At 44.5% G+C, this 19,510-nt stretch overlaps 1 long non-coding RNA gene across 1 annotated transcript in view; it reads left to right on the top strand.

Annotated features, from left to right (window-relative positions):
• The first annotated feature begins 7,239 nt into the window (after positions 1-7,239).
• Positions 7,240-19,510, top strand: part of LOC111926232 (uncharacterized) — a 38,355-nt gene continuing 26,084 nt past the window's right edge. Inside the window, exons 1-2 of the long non-coding RNA XR_015283753.1 lie at positions 7,240-7,397; positions 8,364-8,451. This is a non-coding gene — a long non-coding RNA (uncharacterized LOC111926232). The remainder of the gene's footprint in view (positions 7,398-8,363; positions 8,452-19,510) is intronic.

Here is a 19,510-nt window from a genome sequence, read left to right as displayed (position 1 = left end):
AAATAAATCCAAGCAGGAAACACAGAGGAGTATGCCTTTTCCTCACATTCATTAAAATTTCAAGATACATTTAAATACAAAATAACAACCACCAAGAATCCTGGCCAGAGAAACTGTGTATTAACAAAGTAATGAAGCCAAAATTTTCGGTTTTTTCCAAATTCAAATTTATAAATTTTGTTGCATTTGTAGCTTTGAGAATCCAGTCTGGTTTATTTTCAGTATATGGGGAAGAAAGGATAAAATAGACAGCCTTATTTATTTTATCAATAAATTAAATGGTTTGGGGTGGGACTTATTAGTGCTCAGACCAGAGTAAGAAGGGAATACCTTTAGTCTTATAGAAGTGAAGGAGTAAAATTTTCTGATGACGTTCTTATGCTGCAGAGACTTTCTGGAAGCAACCCAGAATCAAATAGGCTTCTTTAATATGTCTGTTTTTCTGTTTGCTCCAATCCATCAAATCCAGAATTAGCACCGGTGTAAGTGGTGTGTGAGGATTTGTGAAACTTTTTATTCTGTTAATGCTGCAAGAAAAATGCTTTCCTGACGAATGTACTCCAGCTAGGAAAATGTGAATAAGTGCATTTGGTTTCTCTTGTTCCTCTCTCCTCCTTTTTCACCCATCTTTGTTCATGTTTTCTCTGATTCCCATGCTGTGGCGTGTGCATTTCTATACGAGCAGTGTGCTCCATGAATTTTTGCCCAAAGGAGGGTGTTCCATGGTCGCCCCAGGTAATCTCGAAAGAAGTCTGTGGGACAGCTGTGGGATAAGTGGTCATGAAGTCCTGGTCATGAAGTTCCTGGACCATTGGGGACCTGCACCCTTCTGGTGCTGGAGAGCAGGATGTGGGGACAACCCAGATGCTGGTGCTGACCATGACCTTTTCCAAGGGGTGCTACAGTGACTGGTTGTCTGGTGGTAGAAGCAAAGCTCTGAGGAAAGGAGCTCTGTAAAACATTCACCTGTCCCTCTTTGGCCACGGCATTAACTGCCCCAGTCCTCTTCTGTCTCTCCTGAGGTGTTCCTCAGCTTCTCTCTTCTCTTTTTGATCTCTTCTAAACTTTCTTTTCCTTGCATAGTTTGTTTGAATCCCACTTGGAGGGAATATTGGGGGAAGAGGAATATATTGAAAATTAATATCTAACTTCCTATTGTCTTGGACTATTTTAGCATTTTCTCAGGTAATTGCCTCATTCAAGTCCTGAAGGACTGCTCCACCTCTAGGTAAGGTAATTTAGTGCACATATCTCCAGGCTCTTTGTCTTTCTGCTGAAGAGTAAACTTCAATCCATTCTGTCCAATGATTAGTTGTTATATAAGGGTGGAGAAATGGAAGGATGCACATCAAGCTTACACAAATACTGTAATCTTCTCAGGTTCTCTGTACAGTGAGCAAGGAGCTACAAGGGGTCAGGGTTTTCTCCTTTCCACTCAGAATACCCTGTCCTTTTCACTCCGAGCAGTGGGGCAAAAGAGAGAAGGGGTGTGAAACTGCTTAGTTTAACTGCACCCAGTGGGACCTCTTCCACGATTCGTTTCTTTAAGATGCAAAAGCTTCCAGAGGGCATTAGGATGATGTAGACACTCCCATCTGTGCATACTCAGCTTGAGATATCCTCCAGAAGTCAGTTTATTAAAGGTTCCCAGTCTTTTCCATTCTGCCAGGTGATCTCCATAAGAATGCACCCCCAAAGTCACTGTGCACAAAGTCTACATGCACCCCAAAGTCACTGTGGGGAGCACAGACTGCCATTGCACATTCCACAGCCTGTGCATAACCAGGCCTTTCCCTTCCCAACACCTTTCCAACAACATAAAAAGCTTGTTTTGTAATCCAGAGGCTCCAGTCTGATGTTTAACAGAGACGTGTTAAAATCTTGTGGAAATTGCCTGGGAGTTATTGTTCCTTTTTATTAAAAAAAGGTAAACAAATCCTGAGAGATGTAAGTGAGGTAGCACCATGCATGACTATTTAATAACAGGGTTTGTGAGGTTGTAATTCCCATGGTACCACCCAGCTTCTGCTTGCTATTGGTGGTTAATTATAGCATCCACAGGGCTCCCAGCAGCGGAGCAGAGGGACACAGCGTGGCCTCTTTCTGTTAGACTTTTCCCCTGCCTCAGCCTCCACTTCCCCTCCTGCCTGGAAGATAAAGAAACAAATCCCAATTTAGTCATCAAGGTCTGAGACACGCAGTGAATAATTCAATTCCTCTTCTTCACACATGGACTCAGCTGTATAAACAAACTCAGCTGTTTCTGTAAAGCAGACAAATATATTTCCCAGTGTTTTTTGGGAATGGGATATATTGCTGTAATTGAAAGATGTGAGACTTGAGAGAAAGGTCAGGAAAGCTTTGCTGGTGAAGCAGCAGGGTGAAAAGCCAGTGAACCCTGGCTGCTAGACCTGGAACTGGGGCACCAGCTGACACCCAACCTATCGATCAGGTACTCGTGCCAGCAGGAACTCTGAGCTGCCTGGCTGAGAATCACATATGGGACCAAGGGAAATGCTGACATTTGCCTCCCACAGTTCTTCCTGATGCTCTGTTCAACGTGTCTGCTTTGTAAAAGCCACCAGACCCCAAAAGGTATGAGATTAGTCAGGTTTTTGGCACGAAGGTACAGCTCCAGGAGCCTTATGGCCACAGCTGAGAAGCAGAAGTTTCAGTATGTGTGAGAATGTTGCCGGACCCCTGAGTCAGCACAGCTGCAAAGTGGGGTCAGAATGATCTTTATTTCCAGTAAAGAAGACGAGGCTCAGTGTGCAGGGGCTGGCTGCTCAGCAAGGGCAGCCACAGTGTAACTCACAGGCTGTTGGCTTACTCAGCTGTGACAGTGGGTGAGTGCAGAAATGTCTTGGCACTCCCCTGTGCCTCGGGACGGGGGTCTTTGGGCAAGGGTGCTCTGTTTGCAGAGTTAATTCATCCCTGTCTGCAGTATTGCCTGGGATGTGTGCACACACATGAATTTGGCTCTAACACAGCCTCTGATGAACCTTTTCTCTATTATTGCCATTCATCTGTTACACACTAGTATGTGTGTCTTAATGCTGCCTACATTTATCAGATACTAAGTACTGTGAATCATCTTCCACCTCCTGAAAGGAAAATCGCAATATTAATGGAGGGCAGCATCCCATGTGAAATAAGTGAGCTGGAAGGAATGACCATCCCATAGGTATCAGTCAAACAGTGGAATTAAAATTTACACAGGCTAAGTACACATCTCCAGGCTCGGCTGGGGTTAACCTGCCAGCTCTTCTGGATTTTAAATGTAATCTTTATTCTGGATACTGTGAGATTTTTTCTTGGCTTGAATTCTGGAGAACAATGTAACCAGCAGGATGAGCCAAGGTTTTGATACCAGGGGAGATGCTGTCTCCCTCTACTTATTTCACTTGAAGTAGCACTTGGTTCTTAATACCAACACATCCTGTGGGTCTTGCTACAGTGGTTTGAAAAAAAATAATTATGTTCTGAATGCATAATCAAAATTGGGGACAGTGTGAGTTTCAGGCTGGGTAGGTTGCCACCTTTCCTGACTTGAGGTTTCCTTGTGCTGCCTTTTATTGCTTGTTGCAAAACATGTAAAGTCATTGCCTGGAGCACACCAAGAGATGAGCTGTGTCAAAGCATTAGCCTACAAGGTCAGGAAGCTTCAGTTAAAGGAGTTTATTTGCAGTGTACAAACATACAAGAATCAATTCCTAAGCAGAGAGAAATTAAAGGGACAGTCAGTCACTCTCAGAAATGGATCTCAGGCCTGGGGAGTACAGTGGTAGATAGGTTTGGTGTGGTGATGGAGATGTATCTGCAGGAGAGCTGTGTCACACCACCTGAGCCAGTGAGCCCCAGACAGGACAGTCATGGCACCCAGTGGTCCTGCACTCTCAGATGGTCACAGCTCAGAGTGGCTCCTCTGTCTGTCGTTTCTGTGGGGCAAATGTGTCCCGTGGCATCCTTGCAGTATGCACGGCCTCCTGCAGCAGGCAGGAGGGTCAGGGAGCTCATCAGTGTGTCCTGCTGTAGGGACAAGCTTCAACAACCACCAGCAGGGGAGCATCTCACACCTCCTTCCCTGGTGCATCTTCCACAGGAAGAAAATCTTTGGGAAATTCCCAAATTTGGGAAAATTTGGGAAAATCCAAAACATGCAGTCAGGCTGCAGCTGGCAACTCAAGGCCCTTGTCACCAGTCCCACAGGTACCACCTGTGAGTGTCTCAGGGTGGCTCCTGTATTTTCCACAGTATTTTCCTTCTCACTGCATTCCTGTGGGGAATCCTTTGTGTCTGGCTGAAAAGCACTCAGAGGACAAGAAGGTGCAAAATAGGAGTTATAAGTTGATAATCTCCTGGTTACTGTCCCAGAGGGTAAAGGTCTGGGACAGGTATGCACTTGAAATCTCCTGCGCTTGGTTAAATTGCTCTGAGCTTTGGGGGCTGAGAAACTGGGTTGGCTGTCCCCTGGGAAGCGTTTCACATTAGTGTCCTGTAATTGCTCTGGAAATAAAACTGGGTGTTTGCACAAGGATAAGGCCAGGGGGGCACGAATGGGTTAACCCCCAGCAGCTCAAAGTGGTTCCAGTTTTCCCAAAAGCTGTGAATACACAATTCAGTTTCCAGGAGCCACTAAGCCCACCCAGCAACAGCAGATTTACTCCTGCCTTCCTTGTGGGCTGCTCTATCACATGATGAAACACCTACCCTCTTGATACACAGCTGCTCCTTTCTCACACCTCTCAGTGAAGGCTCTGCTTATTGGGCTGCTCCTGCTGCCCTGCACTTTGCTCCAAGGTTTTGCCTCAAGCTCAGTGTCTCCCTGTGTGTGGCAAAAGCCTTTGCTGTGTATGGTGCATGTAAAGGTGAAAGCCACCCACCCAGCTGAAAGGCAAATGTCATCTGGTGTTACGTGTTCATTGCACAAAATAAGACAGATGTCCTTATGCTTGGCATCTCCCTCTGAAATAAATGTGTCTTTCTTCTCCTGTCTCCTTAAACTGAAGGAAGATGTATGGTTTGCTCTTTGCCTGTGTATAGGGAGAGACAGTAGATGACAGAGGACTCTCGTATCTGCTGAGTCATGCTTGGGCAAGGTTTTACTTCTTATGAACTGGGAAAACAAAGAAATAGAGCAACCTGATAGTAATTCACTTACTTTTGCCCCCCGCTTCTTGTTCTGTGGGCTAAATTTGTCCTGTCTTTCCCCAGTTTCCCCACTCCTCATGGGCATTACTGCCAGCATGGGAAGGGAGGGATAAGTCACTTTACCTGCATGCTGGTGGCAGCCTCTCCCACGTCACCCAGCACAGGATCCCACTGCTGGGCCTCCCAGCCCGGCTTCCTTCTGCTGACTTGGAAGTATTTGCTAACAGCAGTGACAAAATTCCTCATCCAACCCCAAACACCGTTTCCCAAACAATTATTCAGCACCATATCAGCTCTTCACAGCCCTGATTTTCCTGACTGAGAGACAGCTAATTAAAGCAACAGGTACAGCATAGATTTGTTGCTGAACAGGTAAAACTTAATAAACAGCAACGACATTGATTCGTTAATATGTCCCTCTGTTATGTTTCTCTTTTCTTCCCTGAAACTAGGTGGAATGGGCAGGAAAGCCTGAAGAGGAGGGAATTAAGGAGAGAAGGAAGCCATTCAAAGCAGGTGGGATGCTTGCCCTATAGTAGCTCAGTTGAACCAAGGAGCTGCAGTAGCATCCCACTGATGTGGCTCCTGCTGATGCTCAGCCATGACCTGGAAGCAGAGGCACCCATTGCCTTCCCCACTTCTTTCTGCATCCTCTGCCCACCCCTCCAAGGAAAGAGCTGCTGCTTTTACATCCCTGGATCCAGCCCTGATGTAGATAGATGGAAGTTGCCCATAGACAGTGGTGTGTGGGCTGTGAGCCCTTCCCACAGTGTGGGCTGCTGGGAGCCGGTGACCCGCTTGGCGGCTCCGAGTGCGAGCTGGCTGGGGCAGGCAGGGGAGCGACCTTTTCCCACACAGGGTGCTGCCCTGCATTTTTTTCTCCTTCCCTCATCCCAGCTGTCATCACCTTCCTCTGCAAAAAGGAACATCTTGTTGTAAGCAGGCTTTTCCCCCCTCCCCCACTAGCAGGCAGGGTTGCTGGGTCTTTTCCAAAGGCTCTTGTGCCACATCTGCTCCCTTGGAGGATATTCATCCTTATATCACAGTCCTTCTCCTACCACATCATCCATGAAACTCTGGGGTTCCTGATCTCTTCAGAAGGCTGAAGATACTTTTCTGAAGGGCCATAATCTCCATGTTTGGGCAGCTCAGAGATGCTCCTGAACCTGGGCCTGCCTAAACCCTTTTGTATGAATAATTATTTCTATGGAAGCATGAACAATGTCAAGAGACTGATCTCCAGAACCAGAGGAGAAGTGTCTGGCTAGGTCAGAGAGCTTAAGATGAGCTCATAGACTCATTTGAATGGCAAATTTTTGGTGTAAGAAGGATGTAAGTTCATCTGTCACTCCCAACTGATGAACTCAAAGAGAGCAGGGACAGTGGTGTTCAAGGGGGCATCTCAGAGACCTCTGACCAACGTTCACCTCAAGTGGTCTATCCCAGGTCTTCCTTAACCCACATGCCATGGGTACATGGTTATCCTTGCCATGACTTCCTGATCTGAAAGGTATTTAAACAGCCAGTTCAAGGCAGAGCTGCTCCTATGGGAGGAAACTCTTTTGAACTCTTTCCTTGTTTCTGGTGACCACACCCTCATTTTTGGGCAGGATGCTGCTTTCAGACTTTGTTCTCCATCCCATCATAAGGAAAATAACTCATTTCAGGAAGGAAAAGAGAAACATATGGAGTCCTAGCACCCCAGAGGAGAGAAGTCTGCCAGTACAGAATGGAGGCACGGCATGTTTGTAAGGACAGGCAGAGCACGTACAGACAGACCACCCAAAGCCTTTCACACAAGTCTCACAGCTTAACTGTTACATGCACACAGCAGTGTGGGGAAAAACATGGGGTTTTTCAAATAGCTTTAGTGGGAGGGGAGTTAAGAGGTCATTTTGTTCCTAAGAAAGTCATCCAACACTTGCTTGCTATCAGAGAGATGCCATGAGGACATGCTTCTCATGGAGAGGGAAGAAGATCTATTCCATAGGTACAGTCAGGGGAAAGCTCAAGGCAGAGAAGCACATCTCTTTAGAGAGGGAAGCCAGCTGGAAGTTATCATATGGGTTACAAGATAGAGGTAGGTGTGTCCTAAACAAAACACCTGGGAGAAGATAGATGCTGTAAGAGGATGGCTGGTTGCTGCTGTTTCTGTTTCACTGCTATTCAGGAGGTTTTTCAGGCTCCTGAGATTAAAAGAGTTGGTCTCTTGTGTCTTTCATTGGAGAAGGAGTTCTATTTATCAGGTTTGGCTTTTAGTGGGGAAGTTGTACTTTAGAGTGGAGTACAGTGTAATAATCAGCCTTATTTTATAGACTATGATAAGGATATAATTTCTTTTTTTCTGCTATTATAAAGGGAAATTATTAAGTTCCTTACAATCCAAAGAAGCATTTGCTTGACTTTTATACCCAAAAGATATTAGGTGGTGGCAGGAGGGAAATGGTTGCTATCAAATCAAGCTGTTCAGGGTAACTTTGGGATATATTTGTATGGGATAGAAGAGTACCCTTGTGACTCTTTCTGGCTGGCTAAGAGTAACCAGAGCTCAGTCAGAGTTTAAAGCGAGTTAGAAGTGGAAACTTTTTAACTTGTGTTATGCAGGGGATCAGGTCAGGCGGTGACAGTTCATACTAATGCTTCTCTCTAGTTTTGAAATACAGTCTCAGAGTTGTTAGTGACAAGATGACCTTAGTAAAAATTAAAAAAGGCTATATTGTTTTCAAGCTCCCCAAAAATGTGAGTAAAGGAATATAGAACTTATGAAAAATTAAGGTAAAGTATTGAGATGACACCGGTAATGTGCTTGTACTCTCCATTTATTGATGTGGACAAATATAAGAAACTCTGAAAACACAGAAATGTACTAGCATTAGTCTTCTCATGGATTTTTTTTTTTTCAAGCATACCACATTACTAGAAAGGAGGTAGAAAACCTCCAAGGAAACTGTTTTGACTGCCACTAATGATAATAATAGTGAACAAAATCATCAAAATCCATAGTTATTGCCAAGATAGGTGAAAGAGTTGGAACATAATATCAGCATTTAGTGTGCAAAACATGGACATGTTTGGGGATTCTGGAGTATTAATACTCACCAATTGTCCTTTACTGGATCATAATCTGCTCCTTGAGTTATTCTGTCCAATGAAAGAATACTTTTCTGAGGGGTGAGACAAGTTTGTGACTTCTGCTTCTTTAAAAATTGCAGGGAGGACCTATCCAGGAGAGAAGAAAGTGATCTACCTTGGTGGGGGATCCTCATCAGGTTGAGGAGTCTGTAAACCCTCTGAGAAGACGTAAGAACTAGAGTTTGGGCTGATTCCTGGTTGTTTGGTGTTTCAGGTGGTGACTTGTGCCAGAGCAAAACCTGCAAACCAGAAAATCCCAACGAGGATGCTGCTGCCACTGCACTGAGCACTGCCACATGGCTGCATGAGCAATGTCCTTGCTCTAATTATAGTTTAGGGACCAAAAAGAGATGTTTCCATGTGTGTTCACACAGTCCTTGCTTGTCTAACACAGGGGCTCTTCAGGGAAGATAGTTTCAGTGGCTGTTCTTTGCCAGCTCAAAAGTTCTTGAGTTATTAAATAGTAAATAATTTAAATGAATAATGACACAAATAGGAGAAATCTAAAGACAAGAAAAGAAAAAAGCCATGAATTTGTGCCATCTGTCCCTGGAAATGGAGAATGGTAGGGACAGATACTAGGCCATCTACAGAGATCCTAATTTACTCCAAGGAAAATTTTATATTTTTGGGGGTCTTGGGCACGTGTGAAAAACAAGATGAAAATTAGTTTTGCTCCAGTGCACAGCATTTTCTGCTTGGTTCAGAGACAGATGCTTCAAAAAGAGAGCAGAAAACTAACCAAACCGACATAATTATTTCTCAGTACCTTTTATTTTTTTTCCTTTAATAGTGCTCTTTTCAAATGCTGGAATTGTTGGGTCCTGCTCAGGTGCCAATCGCTGCTGTCCAGGGGCCGTAGTGACAAAATTTTAACAAACACTGTCACCTTCTGGGCACGCCGCAGCAGTGCAGCTTCCAACCAGCTAGCCTGCTGGTAAGGCTATTCCTCCCTGCCCAAAAGAGCCGCTGGTTCTCCTGACTTGGAAAATTTTCTGATATGCTACCAAGTCTAGATCCATTGGCTTGATCACTATAGAAAAACGGAGCTTTTTGTCTTCGGGTGAACTTAGCACTGAGGTACTTTGGTTTCTGTTTGCTTGTAATTTCATGCTTATAAACCCTGTACGAGCAGGATTTCAACATTTTTTAAAATTTTTTTTCACTTCTTGGTACATTTAGCTACTTAAAAATGCAAGCAATATGTGGTGTCCAGGGTGTTGAGCTAATCCTACAGCCTGCTTTGATCACACTCCCTGAGCAAGAAGATCTATTGTTTCAGCCCCACTGGACCTCCTGGAGATGCTTGGGGTGCAGTGGGAGGGCAACCTTCTGCTATGGGATGACACCTCCCATCAGTTCAGCCAGTGCCACATGTATTTGAGCTTTGCCACTGGTCAGAGCTGGTTAAAAAACCCACTAGAATTCAGTTTTCATTCTCCTCCCTCACCTAGGCTCGAATTTGGAGGTTTAGCAGAGACTGGATATTCATTTATAAGTCTCTTGAAGGCCTTCAGTCCTCTTGGCCATCTGGTTTTTCAGTGTCTGGTTGGTGAACAAGCAGGACATCAGCATGCTGAACGTTCCCTCCATGGAGCAGAGCTCCTTGGTATCTGTTGCTCTGCAGCCATTACCAGCTTACAAATAATTCTTTATATTGTGGTTGACTTCCCCAGCTTTGTGTTGCCTAAAGGCAAGACAAAAGGGTGGTGGGAGGAACAGCTGTCCTCCTCCTTGGGCAAAAGGGAGTTGTTGAATGCTCTTTTGTTTAGTAATACTCACAGTAATAGAGTTTGGTGCTCAAAAGATGGACCTCCAAGACCTGGCTGACCAAGAAAGACTTTGCTGGGACTCCTGAGGTGAGTGAATGACAGGACACTCTCTGTGATAACTATTTTGAGGCAACAGCAGAAGCAGCCAACAGTTAAGATATAATAAGGATAAGGACGGAAAATTGTGTGGCAAGGTGTGTTTTCTTGTCTTTCACTCTTTTGATTATTGATTTGTCAAACATCAGACCTTCATACTTACTTGGATGCAATAATGTCTTACAAAGACACAGCATTTGCAAATCTGATTATATCCTCCTGATTGGAAGCGTCCCCGCAGTATTTTGAGTTTAGGCTGACTCCAGCAGGGATAGGAGAGGGCAGCAAGAAACTGGTCAGGGAAACACTCTTGCCTCTGTGCTGCTCCAGGTACTCAGTTTGTGTTTTAGCACACTCTCCCTTGTGCAGGGATTTTTTGCCTGCCTTCCTGTGGTGGCTGGTGTTTATCACCAGCTACACTGCAGAAGTTTGGGGGGAAAGGTCTGGATCTTCTGTATGAGCACCTATTTTCATGGAACTGTGCCTCTGACAAGAATGTTGAGCCTATTTCAGCAATGCTATATTTTTCTTCTCTCTTCCCAACAGTGCTTTTTTTTAAATCATGGCTATTTTTGAAAGATATGTAGAAGACATTCCTGATTTTATAAGGATTCTAGCTGAAAGCCAGTTTAGAGCACTTAAGAGCCTCGTTTTCCACAACCGTATGAAGCCTCACAGGACTACTCAAACTCATAGGCTCCTCCTATTTAGAAACACTAGAAACAGCTCCTGGCCCAAAGCAGTACTTCACAGAGCACTTGCATGTATTTTTTGACTCCTTATCCCCACAAAGATTGTTTTACCTGGTCTAAGAGCCCAGATCAAGCAGCCATCCCTCCATGTGGGGCTACCTCCCCGTGTGACCACCCAGCACCAGGCTGGTTATGTTTGGCAGTTTAAATGGCTATCAACCCCCTCCAGGAGCAGAAGAGGTGTCATGGGCAGCAAAGCTGCCAGATTTGTGGGTTGACATCTGGGAGCATAGGGGAGCTATTTTATGGATGCAGTTTGGATCCGAGTAAGTGCATTTTGGCCATCTCTGTTGTACTGGGGGCACTGCAATGGAACCAGATGGTGTGACCCCATGCCTGCCTCTCCCTCCCTGCCCAGCAGTGGGCCTCCATCCTTGTCCTTTGCCAGTCTGGAGCAATCCTTCCTGGTCTTGTGGAGCAATCCTGCTGTCCAGTGCTCACTCTGACCAAATTATAAGGTATTTTTCCACCTCTAGAGGACACTGTGTCCTTCCATATGCTCACTTCTCTCCTGTGCTCTGGAGGCATCAGCCCTGATCAGTGTCTGCCTGCCAGGGGTTGCACAAGTTTGTCGTGGGCTGGGACCATCATACCCAGGTTGGGAAGGGTAGTTGTGAAGGCCTGAGTGGCTCTGTCACCAGCACCTATCCTTCTTCACCTGCTCTGTCCATAATTCTACAAACCTGGGAGGCCCTGCTGGCTGCTGGGCTTGGACAGGGTGAGGCAGGGACTCAGAAGGGCTTTGTAGATGTGAGAAAACGTTTTCTTGCTCTCAGCACACATCTGTCCAGAGGTCACCTTTTCAGTACACTGTGGGGACTTCCTTTTTTCTGGGACTTCCTTCATTATGGGTCTGTGATTTTGATCCCACTGCTGTTCCCCACAGCCAAGGTAGCTGGCAAATAGGGAGGCTGAACACAAGCCTAGGGAGGCCATCTTTTACTGGAAGACTGCCTAGGTTTTCATCTGCTTTTTTGTCTCTTCATAAGCCTTGCTGGCTTAGACTTGACTTTTTCCTTTTTTTCTTTTTCCGCTGTTCGCTCATTCTGGTATTTTGCATTACAGTAGGGACGCTTTGTTGTAAAGATGCCTTGTGCTAGCCAAAAAACTTATGGAGTACATTAGCAGAATGACTTTTAAAATGTCTTGGTGGTTGATCAGGAGGTGGTAGTTTACTCAGAAGTAGCCAGTGAAGTGTGTGATAATACAGCTGCAGTGCTGCTGGGGGAGGTGCTATACAGCTTCAAGTTTTTCATGCCATAGGTCTCGTGGAGTCACATTGCTCCTGCTTGCAAGTCCCTTCCAGATGGTTTGTTCTGTCAGACTCCTCTAAAGGACTCACCAGCAGAGCCAGACTGAGATGTTCTGGGCTGGGCACGCTGGGGTGCCCCTGGTAGCTCCCTCTGCCATGGTGATAAACTCCAGCAGCAGTTTTGGACATAACGGTGGTCCCCTCTCAGCAGGTGTATAAGCAACATCAGATGCTCAGATGCAGGGTTCATATTCTTGAGTCTTGTGGAACCTCTTGCAGCTGAAGACATGTCCTGGCTTTGGATCTGAAGACATCTGAAGACATAGCCGACAGTAGAGCAAGGTTGTTTTGTTTTAATTGAACCAGAAATTAGGTCATTTTGGAGAAGGAGGATTCCTCTTCCAGTCCAAACTGTGGCCATGATTTGTGTATCCATAGGTAAAAAGGGGTTGGGTTCTTCCCACCAACTGTCCTTCCCAGGAAGTGCATTTCCAGGTTTGAGTCAAATCTGAACTATTTCAGGTCTTGTGCAGGAATCCATTGAAACCTGCCACTGAAAGGAAAATCAGACAAGATTCAAAGGTTAAATCCTGATAGGCCCCCAGGTTCCTACTGAATTTTGTGTTTGGCATGTTACTGGTGACAATCCAACGGCTGCAGAGCAGGAAAATAGATTCAGGGTGGGAGGTCATACCAGGGGAATTAATTTTTTATATCCAAGGGAGGATGAAAATTTTCTTCAAATCATCCAGCTTTTCTTTCTGGGGAGAAAGTGGAAAGAAAAGAATGTGGAAAGCAACGGATTGCTGTGCAAAACAGCTTTTTGTAGTTACCAAAGTTGGGCAAATTTTTGTTTTCTATCATTTTATGAGAAGCAAGAGTGTCAAAACTGCGCAAGTTGTAAACCTGTACAAGACAGCAGTGGTGAAGGCAGAAATTGATTGTATTGCTCCAGCTTTGGGACCACAAAAGCCATCTGCAGAAGTCCTTATGGAGCAGGAAGAGAAGAGGGTCGCTGTTTCCTACTAAATGCAGACACTCAGACGTATTAGTGTGTTGTTGCAGACATATGCAGTTTCCCAGTGCTGCTTTGCTACCCTGAGCCCCTGATCCACCTCCCTTCTGCATCCCAGGGAGGTGGACGTGGCGTGGAGGCAGCAGCCTCGGTGTGTAATGCAGGCACTGACCTTTCCCACAAACGCTTTTCTCCACAGCCCTCGGGACATCTGCTGGCCCTGGAGAGCCTCAAAACAATGCGGGTTTCCTGGCCCTCTGTGTGGTTTTTCCTCTTATAGGAAAATATATGCTAGAATATTTGTTTTCCAGTGTTTTTTTCCCCCCCAGTGTTAGCATGAGTGTGTTGTCTGCAAGGGTGCATGCAAGGCTGGAAAGTCATGGTGAAAATAAGACCATTCAGACAGGGATTTGTAGGGACAAGCTCTCTTGTTTCAAGGGCAATGCCCTGCATGGAGGGAGTCCCTGCACAGCAGGAGTTTGCCCAGCTGTGTTTCTCACATGAGTTGGGCAGGTTTCTCTCACCAGTGGGATTCCTTAGGCTGGGTTTTTTTTCCTTCTCTTGTCGTTCTCTGCCCTTGTACCATACCCCCTCCAATACCACTCGTGGTCTGACTTGCTGACCCATTGCCTTCCATCCACGTCTTCCCCTGAGCTCGATAACTTATTTGGTGAAACTGTATCTCTGAGACAGACATCTGTTTTGAAAACGATACTAGCAGAGCTATTGCTTTGCTTGTTAGTCTGTGCCCATCATGGTATACACTGAGTCAGCCTGACTTCAGTGTCATGGGTAATTTTTTACTGCTGTTCATCACATTTTTTAGACCACTTTCCTTCTGTGAAGACATACGTATTCTGTGATCTTGTTGCTTCTTACTGAACAAAGCAAATAAAACGCTTTAAATTCCACTATAAGGCAGCTGCTGAAACACATTTGTGGGTTGTGGGTTTCTTCACACCCTCTCCATTTTTTTTCAGTAGCTTTTTTTTTTTCACAAGTGTAAACCAGGACTGGACAAAACGTTTCAGTATTTCAACTTGCCAAAACTGTGTAGAGAGTCAAACTAATGATAGAATGTTTTTTAATTCTTTTTAACACTCACAGCTTATGAATGGTAACACTAGGCATTCTTTTTAGTATGGTTCCTTCTCCTGACTCAAGTATGCTAACTAAATCCTTTCCCCTAAAATATTATTGTCTAAGGTTGGATTAAAGCTGTGAGGAATGTGTGTGAAAGCACTTCTGGTAAGTCATTGTTCATGGGAGCTGGGAATCATCACTGTTTACATTTTTTTAAATTTTCCCAAAAGATCTGAGGTGCAGTTGGGAGAACTTTAGTTTCTACAGGAGCCAGCTGAGTTAAGCAGCTGTGGGGAAGAGGGATAGCGTGGAGTTTTGGAGCAGTGCTCTCCAAAACTTCAAGAGGGAATATTTTTAAATGCAGACACTTGTCCACACACTGATGCTCCCCTACACGAGTAACGGAGGTTAAACCCAGCCGCGCTGTTTCTTTGTGGCTGCTGTCTCACGGGGCATCCTCTGGCTGGCATTTGATTGACTGGGAGGAAGCAGGATTTCATGTCCACTACTACGAGCCCATTCATTTGGTAACACTATCTGTGATCCTCTTTGAAATCCCCCAAGCAACTGTTAATAGCTGGGTCCCAGGAAAAGCGATCCAGCAGCACTGGCCCGTGGGGAGGCCAGTTGCCTAGCACTGGGCTCAGTGTTGTGAAACAGTTGGCTGAGCCATCAGACTGGCTCAGCTAAATGAGTTAAGTAATTGCACAGCCCTGCAGAGAATATTAGTGAGGAATTTCCATATTGCAGCTCTTGATATTCCCGCCCCACAGTCCTGTTACCACAAATACAAGGCCTTGGCTGAGCAGGCAGTAATTTGATATTAAATGAGGTTCTTATTAAGCAGATGCAATGAAATAGGGCAGAGTTTTATGTTGCGTTAGTCATCTAAATGCTTTTTATTAGCATTCATTAGGATGAGGCATAACTGAGAGCAGGGTATTCTTTAGCCAAAGCCTGACCCTTTGGAAGGAGGGTAATTAAGGAGCTAAGAGCTTGGGAATAGGAGCTAGGCCACACACGGCAAGAGTCCATCCACTCACTCTCTCCTGCTTCTGGGAACTGCCTCTGCAAAAGAGGTCGTGAGGAAACTTGGGGGATGGCCCACTCTGCCTGGAGATGAAACTCCTCCTTGTCTCATTCTCCAGGTGTTAATTTGACAAATCACAAAGCCCTCATGGAAAGCAAAGCATCTGCACAGGCACCCGTTGTTCTTTCCTTTGGACTGGGTTTATCAGGCCATAGGAATAATGTTGGGGGTTTTGTTGGTTTATTTTGAAGGAGCTTAGTAGGAAAGGTGGCATAAAAGAAGGTAAAAGCTCTGACTCTTAATTCTGACCAGTTAACAAATGCATACAAACGTATGTAATTGTCAAAGCTGGCTCCACCAAGGTGACAGTAGTCATGTTGGTGCCTTCCCTACAGGGATGCCTCTGCTCCATCAGGGAAATGGATCCTATAACCGGTGGAAAAGCCACCCAGAAGTCAGTGGTGCCTCTCTGCCAGCCCAGGCTCATTTTGTAACAGTGATGGACTGCTATCCAGCTTGCTTTTGTCCTGTTTAGGTTTCTCTGTTTTAGCCTTTGTCTCTATTTCTCCTGAGCCTGTGCACCGTGATCAATGAATTGTTCTGCCTCCTGTCTGCACAATTTAGTCCTCTCTCAGTGCTAAATGCCCTAGGCCGTTTACTCATGAGATGCTCCTTTAAGCTGCATTTTTTGTCTTGGTTTTCTATCATCTGGCAGGATTCAGCAAAAAAGAAAGTGATAATTTTATTAGAATTCCCAATGCTTGGTGTGCATGTGAGTTGCGGTGGGTGCCTTGTGTCTCATTTGCAGTGAACTGAGCACTTGTGCCCTCTGTCCTAAACATGCTCTGGTCCTCTTGGGTTTGAAAACATCCACAAAGCATAATTGGTTTGGATGGGATAGAATCTGGCCAGTGCTGAGGCCTTGGCAAAGCTCTCCTCCTAAATAGATGTGGTGACAACTGACCACTGCAAGCTCTTGTGAGTCATCATGAAGACTCAGGGGTACCCTCTTGCCTAGACCACTCCCTAGCTCTGTGAAGCCTGTCCACAAGTAGACACTGGGGTCCTTTGTCTCTCCAACACTGAAGTATGGGTTTCACCTGTGAAGGGAGACTAGGAATCTGGGTATATTCCCTTTTTTAAAAAAGGAGAAATGAAGGTTTTGAGTCAAGCAAACTACACTAGAAAGCTGTCAGGTCTGCCTGTAACATTGGTTCTTGCAACAGCATCCACAAGGCAGCTGTCACTTTTGGGGGAGGAAAGGAATGAGAGGGAAGAAATCATTCAGTGGGAGGTCCCATTTTGGTTGGAGTAGAAGCAGCCTATTCTTTTCCCAAACTGTGGGAAAGGAAACGTCTTGATTTTTGAAGATGAAAAAAGGCTGCAACTGCAGCAGAGATGTGACAGGAGTTGACTGGGGTCAAAACAAAACAACCCCCTCAGCAACCTTGGCATGTGGAAGTGTCCCTGGGCTTTATTTTGCACTTCTGCTTCTCACAAACCACTTGCAGTTGCCAGAACCTGGCAGTGGTGGCTGCCTGCATCCCAGCAGCCGGCATGTGAGAACCTGGGGGAGACCTGGCTGTCTCACAGCCCTAGTGCTGTTTGGCCTTCCAGCAGTGTGTGTAGGACTGGCTGTGTCTGTCTGGCACCAAATGTACAGACACTGATCTGGGATCACAGGTATTTGAAGACTATTTCCTTGAGGGAAAGGGTTTCTTTATTTTTTCTGCTCTAATACACTAATGAAAATCAAACATGACTGTACTTACAGGAGCAGCTTGGAGTGTGCATAAAGATCTGAAGGTAGGTGTGAGAGGTGCAATGAACCAAATCCAAGCATGGAAAACTAAGTCTTCAGGGGTAAATTACTAAAACCCTACAGTATGCTGTCTGCAAGGGTTTTCTTGGATTGCAGTAGTCTTAGTTCTGGCAGATACAAGGAGCAGTTCAAGTATCTCCTTTTTATTCCTCTTCAGCAATTGTTCCCCAAGCCCTGACTTGATAAAGTTTCCCAGTACCACAGTTGTCTTTGGATAAAATAAACAAGTTTTCTCCAATGCAAGGTGTTTGCTATTAGATATTTATGTTTGAGCTGTGTTGGTTGTCTCATTGTTGGTGACATGTGGTCAGTTGTCTTCATTTTGGACAATATAAGCCATAATCAATATAACTCTTGGAGTCAAGAGCTACTTGAAGCCAAAGGGAAAGGAGCACAAAAGTAGCAAATGAACCTGGAAGGATACTCTTGGAAAAAAAAAAAAAAGTATTTCTTAAGCCATAGAGCCTTTGTAGGTGATGAACATTCCTAGGAAACTTGGGTGTATGGTTACTATCTTATAGTTACATAAATGAAGAATGTTTCAATTTAATGTTCAATTGTGTGCAACTCTCTGTGAAGCTTTAGACAGATTTCTTGATTGTACCTGTCTCTGATTCCCCATCATCCTCATTTTTCATTGCTTAAAAAATGTGTTGATCTCAAAGCAGCCATGGACAGTTTCAAGTGTTATCACAGCAAATAGCACAGAGCAGAAACATATTTGGGAAACCCCATGGGTATGGTTCCCATTACAAATTTGTGTGATATGTTTTATTTGGTCCAGAGCTGAAAGACTCCTTATCAAACTTTAAAATAAATAAATTTTAAAAATACCATCTTTCTGGCTTCAATACTCCAGAGCGGGAGGTTAAAGTTTATTTTCCCCAGTTATGCATGCCAACGAATATTTGACTTCTGGAAGTTCATAGAGAGTGAAAACCAAAGGGTCAGGATCACATCTGAACTGAATTCTGTCTTAAAGGTGGATGGTTATCCATGGAAATAAGTTTGTGGTATTTTCCTAGTTCCTAGAATAATAATAATTAAAAAAAATCTTAAATTCATCATCAATTTGCTTTTTAATATTTCTCTTTCTGCATGTGATTTCTCTACTGTCTTTCTCCTTGGTACCACTCCTAAAGCTTTATCCTCATCTGTGACAGTGGTGCTAAAATACTGAGGTGACAAAACTGGACAGCTCTTGGTTTTCCACTTCCAAGTGCTCTCTGTGGGTAGTGCAGCCTGTGGCATTCCCTGTTTGGATAGCTGTTAGATCACATTACCTGTCTATCCCCTGGCATTGTAGCAGTAACCTGGCACGGCAGCTATTTCAGTGCTATTTCCCTTCGCTACCTGGCACCAGCCATACAACAGTTTTATATACTGAATTATTTATGGACTCATAATTATTTAGCATCAATATGTCAATGTTACAATGCCCCTGTTGGCCATAAAGGAGCAAAATCTTTCTTTAATTAAAATTACATGGTCTGTGTCAACTTTCCTTGGACCTAACCTTTTAAAACTGAGTTGGGAGTTTGAATTCCATCCTACCAAATACCTGTGTTTTAAGCAAAGACTAAATACAGAGCTTTCTTTCAGTGAGACTGGTCTTGGAAGCCAATAATTTTATGTGTTTTAGGGAGGTTTATGTTATACTGTGGAGTTTACAATGGACTTCATTGAACTGCAGACCACAGTGGCAGTATTTTTTTTATAAGTAACTTCTAATAAGGAGGAAGCAGTGTATAATTCAGACTGTCAGTGCTCCTGTCTAAAGACAAAAGCTTAAGATGCCTCAATGATGGTTTGAAAATCTCAATATTGAGGGCAAACAAGTAATGAAGATAATAAATTGGTTTGTTTTAAATAATGCACGGCTGTCCTTTTTGAAAAAATATTGCATCATTTGGCATTGTCGAAATACACCGAACCACCACGTAATTTAATTACACGACCACCCTGCAAGTTCCATGAGCCATACTCAGTCCTGGCATAAGCGGGTGCAAATCCCTCTGGGAATTGCACCCGCTTATGCCAAAGCTAAATATGATCCAGTGTTGTTTTCCCTTCTCCCCGAGAGCTGGAAGGTATGGAGATCCACTTCATACTCTGCTGTTCTTGGAGGTATTAGCTTTTTTCCACACACAGAGTAACTCTATATTTGATGTTGAGCTGACTTCTGCTATAATTTTTGGGAGAGAAACAAAAAAGATTCCTGAACACAGTATACAAGGCAGTTGTTAAGCATTTAAGGTTATCATAACCAGAAAGCAAATTCTGTCATTTTCTAAGTCACATCTGCCATGGGAACAGCACTGGCACTTTGTAGAGAGGGACCAGAATGGAGCAACCATTACATGTTTATCAAGACTGCTCCCTTGATGCCTGTGATACACAGCTTT

This window comes from Cyanistes caeruleus, chromosome 2 (assembly GCF_971803275.1).
Source record: "Cyanistes caeruleus chromosome 2, bCyaCae1.hap1.1, whole genome shotgun sequence".
NCBI classification, from domain to species: domain Eukaryota; kingdom Metazoa; phylum Chordata; class Aves; order Passeriformes; family Paridae; genus Cyanistes; species Cyanistes caeruleus.
Note: the sequence above shows the minus strand (reverse complement) of the source record. Positions and strands in the feature narration are given on the sequence as shown.